Below are 18,226 nucleotides of genomic sequence, written 5' to 3' on the forward strand. Positions count from 1 at the left end.
GGCTTTTCCAGTAGTGCTCTCCAAAGCTGGGTACTTCCAGCTTTAAGAATAGAGGAAGCTCGGTTTCATCTTTTTTTTTTTTTTTTTTCTTCCTTTTTACGAGGCACCCATGGGCATATGGAAGTTCCCAGGGTAGGGGTGCAACAGAAGTCTAAGTCACAGCACAGCAACACCGAACCCCAGCCACATCTGCCACCCACTCCGCAGCTTGCAGCAACCCAAGATCCATAACCCACTGAGGGAGGCCAGGTATGGAATCCGCATCCTCACGGAGACTATAGGGGGTCTTGAACCCGCTGAGCCAAAATGGGAACATCTCCCGCCCCAACTTTGAAGGCAGGGAAGTCCCAGAGCGCCTGAAGAAGCCCTCAACAGCCAGACTTTGGGTCCTCAAAGATGAGCAGCTGGGAAAACCAAGTCTCCAGGTTGCGCTCCTTCCGAGGCGGCGACTGAGCCAATGAAAGCCTAGAGGCGGGACGTACACGTGCGTGCGCATCGCGCGGGGGCGGGACTTCCGGCGCTCCGTGCAGCCTTTCCGTTACTCTCCGGCAGTTATCCCGTTCTACACGCCGATGTCCCCTAGGTGGGCACCGAGGTAACGGAGCGGAAAAGCAGGAGGAGAGGCGTGGTGCCCGCTGTCTAGAAGCGGATGCGAGGCCCCCTGAGCCCGCAGTTGACGGCGGTGCCCTCGTTCCCGCCCTGCTCGCCGCCTCTCCCGGCGCCGCTCTTCCCACGGCCGGTGGCCGAGGCCGCGCCGATGAACCCGGCTCAGGTGGGTGCTGCGTCTCCCGGGCCCCCACCCGGTGTGACTCTCGCCTCCGAGGACCAAATGCGGACGGAGGGGAGCCCTGTCAGTTCCCTGCGGCTCAGTCCCAGAGTCCAGAGCAGAGGGCGGCCCTGGGAGCGGTCGCCCTTTCATCCAGTGGGCGGGAGTGCGGGCGAGAGTTTGCTGGCGGCCGCCTTTGAACGGCTGCAGGTGCTACGGAGTCGTCAGCATTGGGGCAACCCGGGGTGTTTTGTGTTGGGGAGAAGGTGTCTCCCCTGAAACGTCATCCTGAGCCGATGGAATCTATGCAAGGTTATAAATGCAGTGGGTAAGAGAGGCTGCGATGTTGTGATTTACAAGGAATATGTTTGTTCATTCAGGTGGCCAAAATGTATTTTTCATGTGAATATGTTTTTGGTTCACAGTTTCAGTCTCACAGCTCCCAAAACCCTTGGAATTTCCTAAGTGTTGAGAGTGGTGGTATCCTTTGCCATGTGAATGAGGTGACTTTTGGAGACACCTAAGAATAGGAGGTGGTTACCAAGAAAACCAAACATATGACTAGAGGCTTGGCACATTCGGTCCCACCTCTCCCCCCTTAAAGGAGAGAAGAGGGCCTCGAGGTTGACTCTGGATTCAATAGCCAATTATTGAATCAATTATGCCTGTATAATGAAGCCACACAAAAAATAGGATTCAGAGAGCTTCCATGTCGTGAAGACATGGAGGTGTTGGAAGGGTAATGCTGCCTGGAAGCCCCTGTTCATATTTTCCATCTGGCTGTTCTTGAGTTGTGCTCTTTTATCACCTACCAGTAATCTAGTAAGGAAAATGTTTTTTGTTTTGTTTTGTTTTTTGTCTTTTTTAGGGCTGTACCTGTGGCATATGGAGGTTCCCAAGGTAGCGGTTTAATCCGAGCTGTAGCTGGCGACCTACACCACAGCCACAGCAATGCCAGATCCAAGCCGCATCTGCAGCCTACACCACAGCTCATGGCAATGCCAGATCCTTAACCCACTGGGCGAGGCCAGGGATCGAACCCACAACCTCATTGTTCCTAGTCGGATTCGTTTCCACTGCGCCGAGGCGGGTATTTGGGTCAGTCCCATTTCTGACCATGGACAGGTTTTTGTTTTTTTGTTTTTTTTGTTTTTTGTCTTTTTGTCTTTTTGCTATTCTTTGGGCCGCTCCCGTGGCATGTGGTGTTCCCAGGCTAGGGGTCGAATCAGAGCTGTAGCCACCGGCCTACGCCAGAGCCACAGCAACGCGGGATCTGAGCTGCGTCTGCAACCTACACCACAGCTCACGGCAACGCCGGATCCTTAACCCACTGAGCAAGGCCAGGGACCGAACCTGCAACCTCATGGTTCCTAGTCGGATTTGTTAACCACTGCACCACAACGGGAACTCCATGGACAGGTTTTGATGTGACACGAGTGCTGGGCACAGGAGCCAGAATGGTCAAAAGCTTTCAGGTGCCTCTTCGCTGAGATATTTAGGAAAGTGCAAATTCCTATCATAGCAGATGGTACAGGGAGCAGGCCTAGAATGACAGCCTTGGTTTTATGCCTCTCATCTGAGGACAGTGGGAAATAGGGAAGGTTTGGAACAGAGGAGAGTGGTGTTTTGACCCAGATTTCAACAGACTCCCTCTGGCTGCAGACTGGGTGGATTGCGGGGGTGAAGGTACAGTTTGGGTGACCTCTGAGTGAGTTCCGGCCCCTGTGCTGGTTCTCGTTCATTGGATGGGAGTGCTCATTGGACGGGAGTGGTGGCCGTGCAGGTGGGGGGAGTGGTTGGCTTCGAGTTGCATGTTGCAGAGAGCTGGGCACGCTTTCTTTGTGTGTGTGTGTATGTGTGTGTGTGTGTGTGTGTGTGTGTGTGTTGAATTAATGAACAAGTGGATAAGTGAATAAATGGGAGATGAAACTGTGTAAAGGTATATATGTATTCAAATATGAGGGCTGGAGTTCCCATCGTGGCACAGCGGAAACAGATCCACTAGGAACCATGAGGTTGTGGGTTCGATCACTGGCCTTGCCCAGTGGGCCAAGGATCCAGCATTGCCATGAGTTGTGGGGTAGGTGCGGCTAGGATCCCAAGTTGCTGAGGCTGTGGTGCAGGCCGGCAGCTGCAGCTCGACCAGACCCGCAGCCTGGGAAACTCCACACATGGTGAGTACAGCCCTAAAAAAAAAAAAAAAAAAAAAAAAAAGCAGGCACGCTTTCTGATGTGGCGCGCGAAGGAGCCGGAGAGATGAGTTGGAAGTGGGATTTGGGGACAGCCTCAAGGTTTTGGCCTTGTTGGGAAGAATGGATGAATGTTCCATGAATTAGGATGTGGAAGATCAGCCGTGGAAGGAGGTTTCAGAGGGATTATGAGGAATCCAGTTTTTGCCCCTCTGGTGTTCCAGAGACTCCAAGTGGACACGCCTGGTGAGCTGTGGGCTGGCGGATCTGGAGTTGAGTGGAGGCATTCAGGTTGCAGACAGCCACGATAGAGCAGCCAGTTTGTGGACCCCTATAGAACTGTGGGTCAGATTTCAGAGGGGGCATCATTTGTGGTGATAGTGCCCTTAGGAACAAGGGACGGGAGGATGGGGCCGAATCTTTGTCTCAGGTGGGCCCCTGAGCGGTCGTGCGGGACATCACACACAGCAGGGAGGAGCCAGAGTGGCTGGGGGCAGTGGGGTGCCTGTGTGGGGGGGTGTTACAAGGTCAGGGGGCCATCTTAGGGGACGGTGGGCATGAGGTGGATGCTGAGTTATGTCAGGAAGAAGGGTAGGTGTCAGTGAGGTCAAGGCAGTGTTTATCACCCCTCTGTGGACTCAGCAAGCTTTCAGAGTGACCCTTACCTGGACGGATGCACTCGGACTGGCAGATTAGGTACGGGGGAAATGGGATCATCTACGGGGGTTGCTCGTCTGCAGTTTTGTCTTCTTCTTTTTATTTTTTTTGGCTGCACCTTCAGCATGAAGAAGTTCCGGGGCCAAGGATTGAATGCTCGACACAGCAGAGACCCGAGTCACTGCCTTGACCATGCTAGATCCTTAACCCGCTGGGCCACAGGAGAGCTAGTCGGCAGGGTTTTTGTTTTTTGTCTTTTTAGGGCACATGGAAGTTCCCAGGCTAGGGGTCACATTGGAGCTGTATCCGCTGGCCTACACCAGAGCAAAACCAGATCCCAGCTGTATCTGCAACCTACACCACAGCTCATGGCAACCCCGGATCCTTAACCTACTGAGGGAGGCCAGGGATGGAACCTGTGTCCCCATGGATACTAGTTGGGTTCCTTACGGCTGAGCCACCACAGGAACAGTTTCATAGTCTGCAGTTGTGAATGAGGGTTCATTGGAGAGAGACAGTCAAGCCTGCTGCTGAGGCGGCCTGTGGAGAAGGGCAGCAATGGCAGAGTGCCAAGAACCTTGAGGTCCTCACAGAGGTTTCTGTGGCTCAGGTGGTTTTTTTTGGTCTTTTTGTCTTTTTAAGGCCACACCCACGGCATATGGAGGTTCCCAGGCTAGGGATCTAATCGGAACTGTAGCCACCGGCCTACACCACAGCCACAGAAAACGGGATCCCAGCTGCGTCTGCGACCTACACCACCACTCATGGTGACACCGGGTCCTGAGCAAGGACCCACTGAGTGAGGCCAGGGATCGGACCCTCGTCCTCATGGATGCTAGTCGGGTTTGTCAACTGCTGAGCCACGATGGGAACTCCTGTGGCTGAGTTTTAAAGCAAGAAACAGGGCCAGAGGGAAGACCTTCAGGTGAGGGCTTGGTGCCCTCTGGCACCAGGACACTTTGGTGTTTTGGGGCAGGCCTGGGACGGATTAAGATGCTGGATGCATTTGCTGTGCACTGCCTGGGTTCCACGTGCAGGGTGGAGAAATGCACTGCTGTGGTCTGGGAGTTTGGCCAGAGTCATGAAGGAAATGGGTCCACAGAGTGATGTGCAGGTGAGGGGTGAGCGTGGTTGACCCCGGCCTGTGGCACTTACTGTGGAATGAAGTGACTGAGTCTGCTTGTCTGGGAGGTACCTTCTGGGGATCTCTGGGAAGTCACCTGACAGAAGAGGGGTGGAGTCCACGTCTCAGGCCAGAGCCTGGGTGGTGCTTTTCTGCCCCCTCCTTTGCCTTTGTAAACTCTGGATACCAGACCCAGTGATCAGTGGCAGTGAGAGAACAGGCACCGTTGCCACCAGGACCTGGTAACTCTTCCTGATGGGGAAGCTGGGGGGAGGAGGCCCGGATGTGTGGGAGAAAGTTATACAACCATTGTACCTGCCAGATTTTCATTTATGGACATATACATGAGTAAATGACAACATGGAGAGGCCAATATCGTTGAAAGATGTTTTCTTTTTTTTTTTTTAATTTGTTTCTTGTCTTTTTTGTCTTTTTTTAGGGCCGCACCTGTGGCACATGGAGGTTCCTAGGCTGGGGTCTAATCGGAGCTGTAGCCGCTGGCCTACACCAGAGCCACAGCAATGAGGGATCCGAGCCACGTCTGCGACCTACACCAGAGCTCATGGTAACACCGGATCCTTAACCCACTGCGTGAGGCCAGGGATCGAATCCGAAACCTCAGGGTTCCTAGTCAGATTCGTTTCTGCTGTGCCATGACGGGAACTCTGAGAGGGATTTTCATTATTTATATTTCCCTGGTGTGCAGTGAACACCGTGTCCCACAGGGCCATGTTAGGAATACCAGATTTGATCAAGGGGAGGCCTAGGTCAGATCCTTGATTGGGGTTTTCCCAGAGCAATTGTGGAGACCAAGGGGGAGAGTTGAGGATTGACTAACCCAACAGGGTGGGAACACAGACCCACCTATCAGCAGACAGTCTGCCTAAAGTCATCCTAGGTACACAACCCCCTCTAATGACACCCCTCCCCTGCCCACCGGAGGGACAAGAGCTGCTCCACCCACCAGGGGGCAGGCACTAGTGCCTCCCACCAGGAAGGCTGTGCTAACCCTGGATCAACTTCAACCGCCATGGGGCAGACACCAGAAGCAAGAGGGGCTACAGTCCTGCAGCCCACAGAAGGGAGACCACAGATACACAAAGCCAGACAAAATGAAACAGCACAGTGATATGTTCCAGACAGTGGAACAAAAGAAAACTCCAGAAGAACAAGTAAGTGAAGTGGAGATAGGCAAGCTACATGAAAAGTCAGAGTAACCAGAGTAAGGATCATCCAAGATCCCGGGGCGGGGAGAGGCACAGATTGAAGGATTTCTAGGCTTTCATCTGTATTAGTGTGTTTAGTACTGTTGACCCGTTGTCGTTCAGAAGCTGTGTGGTCGAGTGAGGCTCTTGCTGATTGACCATTGCATAGGGGCCTAGGGCTGTCACTGACTGGATGTCTTTCAGGACCTGGTGGGGTGCAATAGTCTATTACTGTTTGGTCGAATTTCAAAAGCTTGTTCCTATCAATGATTTGCTAACTTCTAGAAGCTTAGTTTCTCTGTTGAGGCTCCCATTGACTTGATGAATTTCAGAACACATGTACTGATCAGAAATTATCTCTTCTAAACAATGGTTATTTGTTCACAACTTTGGATTGTGGCCAAGTGAAAAATCTTTTCCCTTTCCTGAGTATGAAGAATAAGACCTTTAATTCTCAGTGTCCTGTTTTGGTTTTCCCTTAGCCAAGCCGGAGGGAAACCATGAGGCACTGGCCAAATCTAACTGCCAAGTTTTTGGAAAGCATTACAAAAAGCTGCGAATAGGATGTTTTCATTGTGCTGACAAAGTCAATGCAGGACCCAGGGAAAAAATCTTGAAATACATGACGTGTGCCGTGTATACAGAACGGCTGTCAAGCCTACTCCTAATCTGTTCCGTGCACCTACCATTGTGACTGAAAGCCAGTAGGTGCTCATGGTACATTTGTCAGGGCAGTGAACACACACCACAGCATAGCTTCCTTATTCGTTTTCAACTTTCTAGCAAATCTGAATTTTTGTCCTCACCTCTCCTGCCAAGCAGTTAGTTGGCAATGTTTTCAGGCCTGTGAAGGAATCACATTTTGAAGACCTGTATGCTTCATGTGGGAACTACAGTACCCAGAAGCCACAGCTTGCTCCATTTTGTAGTCCAGGTGAACACATTTCAGGTGCTTCTGGAATGAATCTGTGTCTCGAAGGCTGTAGTCCCAACAATCCCCAGATACATGCTGCTTTAGTTCATCAGGTCTTCGTTTCTAAAATTTTGATTAATACTCATAACACATAAAAGTATTATGTAATTGACTGTGTTGTCATTAATGTTTACTTTCCATCTCCTTTGACTGGAATGACTGCGTCATAAGGGCAGAGGGGTCTTGACTCTTTGGATCTCGATGTGTCCTGTGCAGCCAGATTGGTGCCTTGAATGGGGAAGGCACCTAATGAGTGTTTGCTAAGGAGGGGATAAATAGGAGGCCACAGATGCCCTGTTTGTTTTTAGTGTTCTGGCAAAGCTGTCTGCTCTCTTTACATTTCCCCTTAAACTAAAATAAGAAGATATAAATCAATAATAAATCACAATTTTGAGAGCCTTCGTCACTACCAGCTCAGCTTCATTTCCTCACTTCTTAGACTTCTGCGTCCCTTCAAACTTCACTGAGAGCCTAACCTTCTTTAAATAACTAAATAATGATTGATTTCAGCAATTTCAACATTTCGTAATTTTTTTTTCTGAGATAATCTCACCTCTCCATGCACTGTCACTGTATTTGCAGTTGAAATGGTATTAACTCCCCAGCAGGGAAGGGAGATCACGGGGAGTTCTCCTCATGGCTCAGCGGTTAATAAACCTAACTAGGATCCATGACCCCTGACCTCACTCAGTGGGTTAAGGATCCGGCGTTGCTGTGAGCTGTGGTGTAGGTCACAGATGTGGCTCAGATCCTGCGTTGCTGTGGCCGTGGCTTAGGCCAGCACCTGTAGCTCCAATTTGACCCCTAGCCTGGGAACGTCCATATGTCGCGCAGGTGCGGCCCTTAAAAAAAAAGCAGGAGAGAAAAAAAAAAAAAAAAAAAAAAAACAAGAAAAGAGATCATGTAGTCCAGTCCTTTATCTCAGGGTTCAGATGCCCCCTTTCCAAGTAAGCTGTGACTGTGACCATGGAGTCACTGTCCAGACGTAAATCACTCTTCTTTTTAGATAGGTAGACCTTAGTTTTTAGAAAAAACTTGTGTTCCAAAACAGAGAGTTCCACTTGTGGCACAGAGAAACGAATCCAACTAGTTAGTATCCGTGAGGATGCGGGTTTGATTCCTGGCTTTGCTCAGTGGGTTAAGGATTCAGGGTTGGTGTGAGCTGCGGTGTAGGGTGCAGACATGGCTACATTGTTTCTAAAGTACCTTAAGGAGTTCAGTCCTTGCTCAGCAGAAACAAATCTGATTAGCATACATGAGGATGCAGGTTTGATCCCCAGCCTCACTCAGTGGGTTAAGTGTCTTGCATTGCTATGAGCTGTGGTATAGGTCACAGATGTGACTAGGATCCCACGTGGCTGTGGCGTAGGCCAGGAGCTACAGCTCTGATTGGACCCCTAGCCTGGGAACCTCCATATGCTTTGTGTGGCCCTAAAAAGACAAAAAAAAAAAAAAAAAGTTAAGTGCCTTTCTTGGATTGTTTAATTTTTAAAAAAGTTTTTATTTCTTCTTTGTAGTTGACTTACAATGCTGTGCCAATTTTCTGCTGTATGACAAAGTAGCCCAGTCATACATATATATACATTCCCTTGCTTATATTATTTTCCATCATGGTCTATCCCAAGACTGAATATAGTTCCCTGTGGGTTTGTTTTTTTTTGCGGGGGGGGCTGCACCCAAGGCACATGAAGGTTCCCAGGCTAGGGGTCTAATTAGAGCTGCAGCTGCCGGCTTGCACCACAGCTATAGCAATGCCAGATCTGAGCTGCATCTGTGACCTACACCCCAGCTTACAGCAATTCCGGATCTTTAACCCACTGATCGAGGCCAGGGATCGAACCGGCAACCTCATGGTTCCCAGTCAGATTCATTTCTACTGCGCCATGACAGGAACTCCTAGCTCCCTGTGTTATGCAGTAGGATTGCATTGCGTAAACATTCTAAATGTAATAGTTTGCATCTACTAACCCCAAACTCCAGTCCATCCCACTCCCTCCTTCCTCCCTTGGCTGCCACAAGTCCGTTCTCTATGTCTGTGAGTCTGTTTCTTTCCTGTAGGTTAAGTTCATTTGTGCCGTATTTTAGTTTCTCTTCCTGATTTACGTCACTAAGTATGAGAATCTCTAGTTGCATCCATGTAGCTGTAAATGGCATTATTTTGTTCTTTTTTTTTGGCTGAGTACTCTTCCACCGTATATATGTACCACATCTTCTTTAATATATTTATCAGTCAGTGGATATTTAGGTTGTTTCCATGGCTTGGCTATTGCAAATAGTGGTGCAGTGAACACTGAGGTGCATGTATTTTTTATTTTATTTTATTTTCCTGCTGTACAGCATGGGGATCAAGTTACTCTTACATGTGTACATTTTTTCCCCCACCCTTTGTTCTGCTGCAATATGAGTATCTAGACATAGTTCTCAATGCTACTCAGCAGGATCTCCTTGTAAATCTATTCTAAGTTGTATCTGATAACCCCAAGCTCTCATGTATCTTTTTGAATTGTAGTTTTGTCCAGATATATGCCGAGGAGTGGGGTTGTTGGATCATACGGTAGTTCTTTCTTTCTTCTTTTTATTTATTAATTTTTTAAAAAGTACTTATTTATTTTGTCTTTTTGCCTTTTTTAGGGCTGTACCCGCAACATCTGGAGGTTCCCAGGCTAGGGGTCTAATCGGAGCTGTATCCGCTGGCCTACGCCAGAGCCACAGCAACGCGGGATCCGGGATGTGTATGCGACCTACACCACAGCTCATGGCAATGCCGGATCCTTAACCCACTGAGCAAGGCCAGGGATCGAACCCGCAACCTCATGGTTCCTAGTCAGGTTCGTTAACCACTGAACCGCGATGGGAACTCCTTTATTTATTAATTTTTTTTGGCTCTTTAGGGCCACACCTGTGGCACATGGAGGTTCCCAGGCCAGGGTTCAATCGGCCACAGCCATAACAATGCCGTATTGGAGCCCATGTACTACCTGTGCCATAGCTTGTGGCAATGCCAATCCTTAACCCACTGAGCAAGACCAGGGATGCAACCTGCATCCTCATGGATACTAGTCAGGTTATTAACCAGCTGAGCTGCAAGGGGAACTCTTCATATGCTAGTTCTCTATTTGGTTTTCTAAGGTACCTCCATATTGTTTTCCGTAGTGGTTGTGCCAGTTTACATTCCCATCAAGTGTAGGAGGGTTCCTTTTCCCCTACACTCCAGCATTTGTAGACTTACTAATGATGGCCATTCTGACTGGTGTGAGGTGGTACTTCACTGTAATTTTGATTTGTATTTCCCTAGTAATTAGTGATGTTGAGCATTCTTTCACGTACCTACCCACCATTCATGTCTTCTTTGGAGAAATATCTGTTTAGGTCTTCTGCCCATTTTTCAATTGGGTTCTTTTTTTGTTGTTGTTGAGTTGTATGAGTTGTTTGTATATTTTGGAAATTAAGCCATTGTTGGTTGATTCATTTGCAACAGTTTCCTCCCATTCCATAGGTTGTCTGTTCATTTTTTTAAATGATTTCCTTTGCTGTGCAGAAGCTTGTAAACTTGCTTATTTGCCCCCCCCCCCTTTTTGGTCTTTTTTAGGGTCACACCCACAGCATATGAGGTTGAATCAGAGCTGCAGCCGCTGGCCTACGGTAGTCAGAGCAATGCGGGATCCGAGCCTATACCACATCTCACAGCAACGCCGGATCCTTAACCCACCAAGCAAGGCCAGGGATTGAACCTACATCCTTGTGGATGCTAGTCAGATTCGTTTCCACTGAGGAGGACAGGAACTCCTGTCCCATTTGTTTATTTTTGTTTTTATTTTTATTGCCTTGGGAGAATGACCTAAGAAAACATTTGAGTGGTTGATGTCAGAATGTTTTGCCTGTGTTCTCTTCTTGGAGTTTTATGGTGCAATGTCTTATATTTAAGTCTCTAAGCCATTTCGAGTTTATTTTGGGGCATGGTGTGAGGGTATGTTCTAGTTTCATTGATTTACGTGCAGCTGTCCAGTTTTCCCAGCACCACTTGCTGAAGAGATTGTCTTTTTCCCATTTCATATTCTTGCCTCCTTCGTTGAAACTTAATTGACCGTGTCTGGGTTTATTTCCAGGTTTTCTATTTGGTTCCATTGATCTGTATGTCTGTTTTGGTAACAGTACCACACTGTCTTGATTACTGTAGCTTTACAACATTGAATGAAGCCTGAAAGAGTTATGCCTCCTGCTTAGTTTTTGTTCCTCAGAATTGTTTTGGCAATTCTGTTTTTTTTTTTTTTTTTATGGTTCCATATAAATTAAACCTGCATCCCATTGCTGCATAGAAGCCACCAATCACATTGTACCACAGCGGGAACTCTGCTTTTCTTTTTGGGGGGCTGTGCTTGTAACACTTGGAAATTCCCGAGCCACTGTTTGAACCTGAGTTACAGCAGTGACAACATCAGATCCTTAACTACTAGGCCACCAGGGAATTCTCTCTTTGGTTTCCTTGATAATTTTGCTAACTCTGTGGACTGTAGTTTAGTTTCACTTGCTTGTTTTTTAAAACTTTTTATGAGAGCTCCTGCTGTGGCGCAACAGGATTGGCAGTGTCTTGGAAGCATTAGGACTCAGGTTTGTTCCCTGGCCAGGCACAGTGAGTTAAGGATGCGGCATTGCCACAGCTGCAGCTTAAGTTGCAACTGTTTCTTGGATCTGATCTCTGGCCCAGAAGCTCCATGTGCAGTGGGGTGGCCAGAAATGAAAAAAAAAATTTTTTTTAAGTGACACTTTTTACGAATGGATTCATCTAAGTAATATGTGTGTTTTACTTCATTTACACAATATGGTGTGACTTTACCCATGTTTTTAATGGATATCAATTCATTTTCCTTTTTGAGCAGTATCCTATAATATAAATATATGAATAAATATCTTTATATATTCTCCTGTTGAAGGCTTTTCTTTTTTTCAAGACTCTTGAGGAGTTCCCGTTGAGGTCCAGGGGAAACAAATCCAATTAGTATCCATGAGGATTCGGGTTCTATCTCTGGCCTTGCTTAGTGGGTCAGAGATCCAACATTGCTGTGAGCTGCAGTCTGGATCCTGTGTTGCTGTGGCTGTGGTGTAGGGCAGCAGCTGTAGCTCCAATTCAACCCCTGGTCTGGGACCTCCATATGCCACAGGTGCAGCCCTAAATAGCACACACACAAAAAAACAAAACAACCTTTTTTTGGAAGGGGTCATCTGCATATTTTTCTTTTTTTCTTTTTTTTTTTTTTTTTTCAGTTTTTTTATGGTTGCATCTTCAGGATACAGAAGTCCCCAGGCTAGGGGTTGAATTGGAGCTTCAGCTGCTGGCCTATGCCCCAGCCACAGCAATGCCAGATCCAAACCGCATCTGTGACCTACTCAGCAGCCTGCAGCAACACTGGATCTAACCCACTGAGTGAGGCCAGGGATTGAACTTGCATCCTCATGAATACTGGTCAGGTTCTTAACCTGGTGGGCCACAAGGGGAACTCCTGCTTTCTGTATTTATAAATATTCCTACTGTAGCCATACTTACCATTTGTTCTAGGGTATATAAAGCATGCATTTGTCTAATATGTAAGTTAAAATTATTATTGTATTGTGTGAGTATATGTATTTTTAAATATTACACATTTACTTATTTTAATTGGGTTATTCCTAGAAATAATTCCAGCAAAATTTGATCAGACATAAAAACCCATCAAATCTGATTAAATATAAAAATGCTGAATTGAGATTTTTGGAGGAATCTCCCCAAAATGAGGTTCTTGGAGGATAAAGTCAGTATAAAAGATGGGAGTTCTAGGAGTTCCCCTTGTGACACAGTTGGTTAAGGATCTTTCATTGTCTTTGAGGTGGCATGGGTTTGATCCTTGGCATTGCCAAAGCTCTGAAATTTCTCTAGAGTTGCCCTGGAATTTCCATATGCCATGGGTATGGCTGAAAAAGAAAAAAAGATGAGAGTTCTTTTTAGCACAATGGGTTAAGGATACAGTATTGTCACTGCAGTGGCTCAGGCAGAAGATGTTTCGCATACTGTTTTTGGTGTATTTGTGATATGCAGTTTCAGGAATACAGTGAGCATTTTTTTTTTCTTTTATAGGAGGCAAGTCTCTAACTGAAGACAAGGGTTTGATAGACTACGGACATTGGTTTGTACATTCAGATCAGTTCCAGCTGACCCCTAAGATATGTCAGTAATTGGTTTAATCTAGAGAGACATTCTGTATTGCTTCTTGCTTTAACTGTAAGTAAAAACCTTTTTAAAAATGTATTTTATTTTCAGATTGATATATTTTGTTGTAAATCTTTTAAAGTTTAGTTTTTCTAAGTGTTATAGGATTTTGGGTTCTTGTCTGTCTGCAAGGTGAAAAATAAGACTGAAGCAGGTGGAGGAGAATGGACGAACAGGTCAAAATTCTTATTGTATTTAAATGACTATTTCTTTTTACTCCACATTACTAATTTTTTTTTTTTTTGTCTTTTGTCTTTTTTGTTGTTGTTGTTGCTATTTCTTGGGCCGCTCCCGCGGCATATGGAGGTTCCCAGGCTAGGGGTTGAATCGGAGCTGTAGCCACCAGCCTACGCCAGAGCCACAGCAACGCGGGATCCGAGCCGAGTCTGCAACCTACACCACAGCTCACGGCAACGCCGGATTGTTAACCCACTGAGCAAGGGCAGGGATCGAACCCGCAACCTCATGGTTCCTAGTCGGATTCGTTAACCACTGCGCCACGACGGGAACTCCCACATTACTAATTTTAACTTCGTTCTCTGAAATTACTATATTACTCCTTTTCTTTTTACTCACTGCACCACATGTGTTTGACAAACACTTTTGCATTTTGTAAACTTTTCATTTTACAGTATACACACACTTAGAGGTTTAAAAGTCAGAAGTGACATCCAGTTATTCCAAACAACTGGATGTCAAAACTTTTAACCCCTTCATGCGAGATTTATCATCAGTACAAAGTTACTACATGGTGGTTTTGTTCTCTACCATGGGAGATAAAAGCATGTAGGAAATTACAGGAGTTCCCGTTGTGGCTCAGTGGTTAACGAATCCGACTAGGAACCACGAGGTTGCGGGTTCGATCCCTGCCTATTTAAAAAAAGAAAAAAAGAAAAAGAAATTACAGATGATCTCTATGAATAGTTATGGATCTGTGGTGACCTAGCAGTTAAGGATTTGGTGTTGTCACTGCAGTGGCTAGGGAACGTGCTAAAGGCACAGCCAAAAAAAAAAAAAAAAAGCTAAACGTAAACAGTAGAGGAGTTCTCTTGTGCCTCGGTGGTTTAGGGGTCTGACATTTTCGCTGCAGTGGCTGGGGTCCCTACTTTGGCATGCATTTGATCCCGGGCCTAGGAATTTATGTATGCCACAGGTGTGGCCAAAAAAGACAAAAATAATAAAATGTACATATTCTTGAATTCTTTTATACAATGTTATAATAATTCCACATCAGAATTTAATTTATGGAGTATTTAAGCTAGACTTTTATGTAAGACAATAATTTTCAATATAACCAAAGTAAAATTTGAAAAGGAACAATAGCTCGCAGCCAGCTTTGAGGGCCAACTATGCACAAGAAGAGAAGTATGTATAAAAGATAGAAAAAGGTAATCAAATGGAGGTGTCAGAAACAGACCTGTGTGTGAAATGAGACTGGATTGATATTTCTGGCTCTGGACTGTAATGACGTTGTATGACCTGCCACAACCATTTCCTCCACAATGTGATCTCTTACTCTTCTGGCTCATTGGGTTCCAGTCACACTAGCCTTGTGGATACTACTCAAATACACCAGACATGACCTTGACAGAGTCTTTGTACTTATTTTACCTCTTCTGGAAAGCCTTTTCTCAACATATCCGCATGACTATGGCACAACTCTATCATGCCTCTATGCTCTCTTATATCCATTATTTTATTATCACTCTTCCTTGGCTTGACAACTAGAGATCCTAGAGAAACTCTTAAGCTCAGGTCTGAGGTTATATGGAGAGATTTCCCCGAGATACGAAAGGTTGTGTTAGGTACATGGATTAGTATGTACAAATGCTTGGGGATGAGCTTGAGATGGGGGTGTTCCATGACTTGGAGGTCTCTGTTACTGTCTGGCGAGGACAGATGGCAGGGGGCCAGAGTCAGGCCTAGATGGTAGCCATAGAATTTTTGGAACTGAGGAAAGAAGTGATTTGACTTAGGACTTAAGAGGCTACCCCTGACTGCAGAGTGCAGAACAGACTGAGGGCGAGGAAGACAAGAAGGAGCCCATCCCAGAAGCAATTGCATGCATCCAGGTGAGTGTTGGTTGTGGCAGGACCAGAGTGGTGGGTGTGGAGGTAGGAGAAACACTTGGCCTCTGGATTTGTTTTGAAGTAGCGGCTGACCAGCTGTTGTAATGTGGAGGGGTCACAGATGACTCTAAAGTCCCCTTTGCATCTGGAACAGTGGATGCGCCACCAGCTGAGATGGGGAAGTCAGTGGTAGGAGTACTTTCTAATGAGAATATTAGGAATTGGGTTTTGGCCTTGTTGAGGTTCACATGTTCCAGAGACTCCACAGTATAGGAGACCAGTATAGAGCTGAACAGGTAGGTCTTGAGGACATGCAGAAGGGGGTTGTCACAAAGTCAAGGAAGAGGAATGGTCATCAGCAAGAAAGTAGGGAGCAGGAGAAGGGAAAGTCCAGCAGGAAGCTAAGGTTTTCATGGCTCAGAATTAGTCCAGAGGGTTCCATTAGTCTCAGCCCCTCTCTGCTAAGTGGACCTCTGGGCTCCAGGTTCTGCCCCCTCCTAGTTAACGTTTCCTGGGACCTCACTGTATTGGGAGTTGTTGGGACCCAATAGGGTCCCTGTCTGTGGGGTCCATCTGGCTGTCTCTGTGAGGACACCCCCCCCCCCAGAGATTCGTTTTGTGGTGTTATTTTTCTTTTCCGAGATTGTTTGGGATTGGTTGTCCTCCTGGGCCAGTACTGACCACTCACCTGTCCTGTCTTTCCCTTAGGACTTGCATCTTCTAGGTCCCATGTTGTCCAGCTAGAGCTGAGAGGGAGTGGACATGGCTCCAGGCACAGCACGAGAGCCTCAGAGTGGGCCTGGCCCTGGTGATTCACATCTGGGGGAGGGTGTGATGTCACAGCTGGGTTCACATCATACCAGGAACATGTCCTGTGCCCAGCACTGTTTGGGTGTGTTGCACCCCAACCTTGAGTCTTTTGCCTGGTGAGTCCTCCCTGTTCTGTGACATGTAGAGGCCCAGAACCTGCAAAGCAGCCCTTTCCTACCCTGCCCCTCCCCCTTGTCCTAAAACTAGTCCCGTGGACTTATTCCCTGGTATGTTGGAACACATATCTGTGATGGGGCTGCCCCCTTTCTACCAAAATCTGCATGAGTTCATTTTTATTTCTCTACTTTTAGGCTGCTGACATGGAGCTGAGGACCAATAGACACCTTCTGGGCAGAATATTTCTGTAGAAGTGCCCCAGATACATCCTTCAACGGCAGACTTGTCCACCCAGACGACCTGTCCCTGGGAGAGGTGTAGGCTGGAAGAGCTGCACAGTCCCTGCTTCCACATTGTCGTCACATTGCGGGAAGCTGGGGAGGATTTCCCTGGTAGCTCTGGCTTCCCCCTCCCAGCAGCCCTGGGATCTATTTGCTTTCCTTTAACAAAGACTTCGCCTGCTTGCTGCCTGTGTGTTCCTGGAGTTCATTTCTTTGACTGCCCTGATCAGGAACCCGGATTCCCATATCATCTTTCTGGTGGTATCTTTTGGGGACTAGTCTGGGATCCAATCCAATACATCTGCACTCATAAGAACGTCTGAGTCCCTGCCAGATCTCCAGCAACAGATTCATGGGATGTCTGATCCAGCTCGCCCTCTGGAACTAGTTGACCTCTTCCTCCTGGTGGAAATATTTCATCACCATAGCCATCATCATGATCTTTAATCCTTTTATTTGGACCCTATATAATTAATTGTATTTCTCACTTCATTACATCCCAGTTAAAAACTATGGACCTGGAGTTCCCGTCGTGGCTCAGGGGTTAACGAATCCGACTAGGAACCATGAGGTTGCAGGTTCAACCCCTGGCCTTGCCCAGTGGGTTAAGGATCTGCCATTGCTGTGAGCTGTGGTGTAGGCCACAGACATGGCTCAGATCCCACGTTGCTGTGGCTCTGGTATAGGCTGGTGGCTATAGCTCTGATTTGACGCCCTAGCCTGGGAACCTCCATATGCCGTGGGAGCAGCCCTAGAAAAGGAAAAAAGACACCCCCCCCAAAAAAAAAAAAAAAAAACTTAATTGAGCTATATAGTCAGTTTGCCTTGAACTAACATACCTAAAATGTATGGCTTGGTAAATTTTAATCTGCCTAAGCCCATGGAATGATCATCATAACATTCATCACTCCTCTATCTTTTGACATTTCTCCCTAGGCCCCCAGGCTCTGCCACTTTTTCACCTTCAGTTAGTGTTTTCTAGACTTCTTTTTCCTGAAAATAATACTCTGTGAACATGTACAGAAAATTCTTTATATGAACATATGACTTTAAAATGAAAGCTCTTTTTACATCCCCATGGACAGTATGGGAGTGTTTGTTCACTTTCCCTGTCTATATTCTTTCATTAAAAAAAAAATTTTTTTTTTTTTTTTTTTTTTTTGAATAGGCAGGAAATCTAAGCTAGGACAACTGAGGGGTTCCTGTCCTGGCTCAGCAGTTAAGAAAGCTGACAAATTTGACCCCTGGCCTCTCTCAATGGGTTGGGGATCCAATATTACCCTGAGCTGTGGTGTAGGTTATGGTCGAGGCTCAGTTCCTCTGCTGTAGGCTGACAGCCGTAGCTCTGATTTGACCCCTAGCCTGAGAACCTCTATATGCCCCTGGTGTCACCCTAAAAAGAAAGAAAACCTATCTCTACACAGGCCAAGATAAAGTCCAAAGAAAATGGTGACTACGTGGGGCAAATGCTCTCATGGTCACGTCATAGGAAACATGGATTTCAGCATGACTGACCAACCACAATTGACGGAAAATAAATGCCCTCCACTCCACCCCAGGGGGGTTGGCGGGGGGGGGCCTTAAAGGGGGAGTACATCTGTACTATGTAACACTATGTGTGTTGAAATATGGCAAAAGTGATGGTGAACTGTAATCTCATCAAAAACAAAGCAAAAGGTGACCTGGGCATCTCAGAACATGATTGTGTTAAAAGAACCTGGTTCATAACCGTGAGGATGCTGGATCCCTGGCCTCTCCCCGTGGCTTAAGAAACTAGCATTGCTGTGAGCTGTGG

General features: G+C 46.7%; 1 long non-coding RNA gene across 2 annotated transcripts; it reads left to right on the forward strand.

Annotated features, from left to right (window-relative positions):
• Positions 506-17,513, forward strand: LOC110261319. 2 transcript variants are annotated; one of them, XR_002345369.1, is made up of 5 exons: positions 506-772; positions 13,023-13,166; positions 15,158-15,226; positions 15,932-16,149; positions 16,345-17,513. It is a non-coding gene; the product is annotated as an uncharacterized LOC110261319 (long non-coding RNA). The 2 variants fall into 2 exon arrangements; XR_002345370.1 differs by lacking the exon at positions 15,158-15,226.

This window comes from Sus scrofa, chromosome 6, assembly GCF_000003025.6.
Source record: "Sus scrofa isolate TJ Tabasco breed Duroc chromosome 6, Sscrofa11.1, whole genome shotgun sequence".
In the NCBI taxonomy this organism is placed as follows: Eukaryota; Metazoa; Chordata; class Mammalia; order Artiodactyla; family Suidae; genus Sus; species Sus scrofa.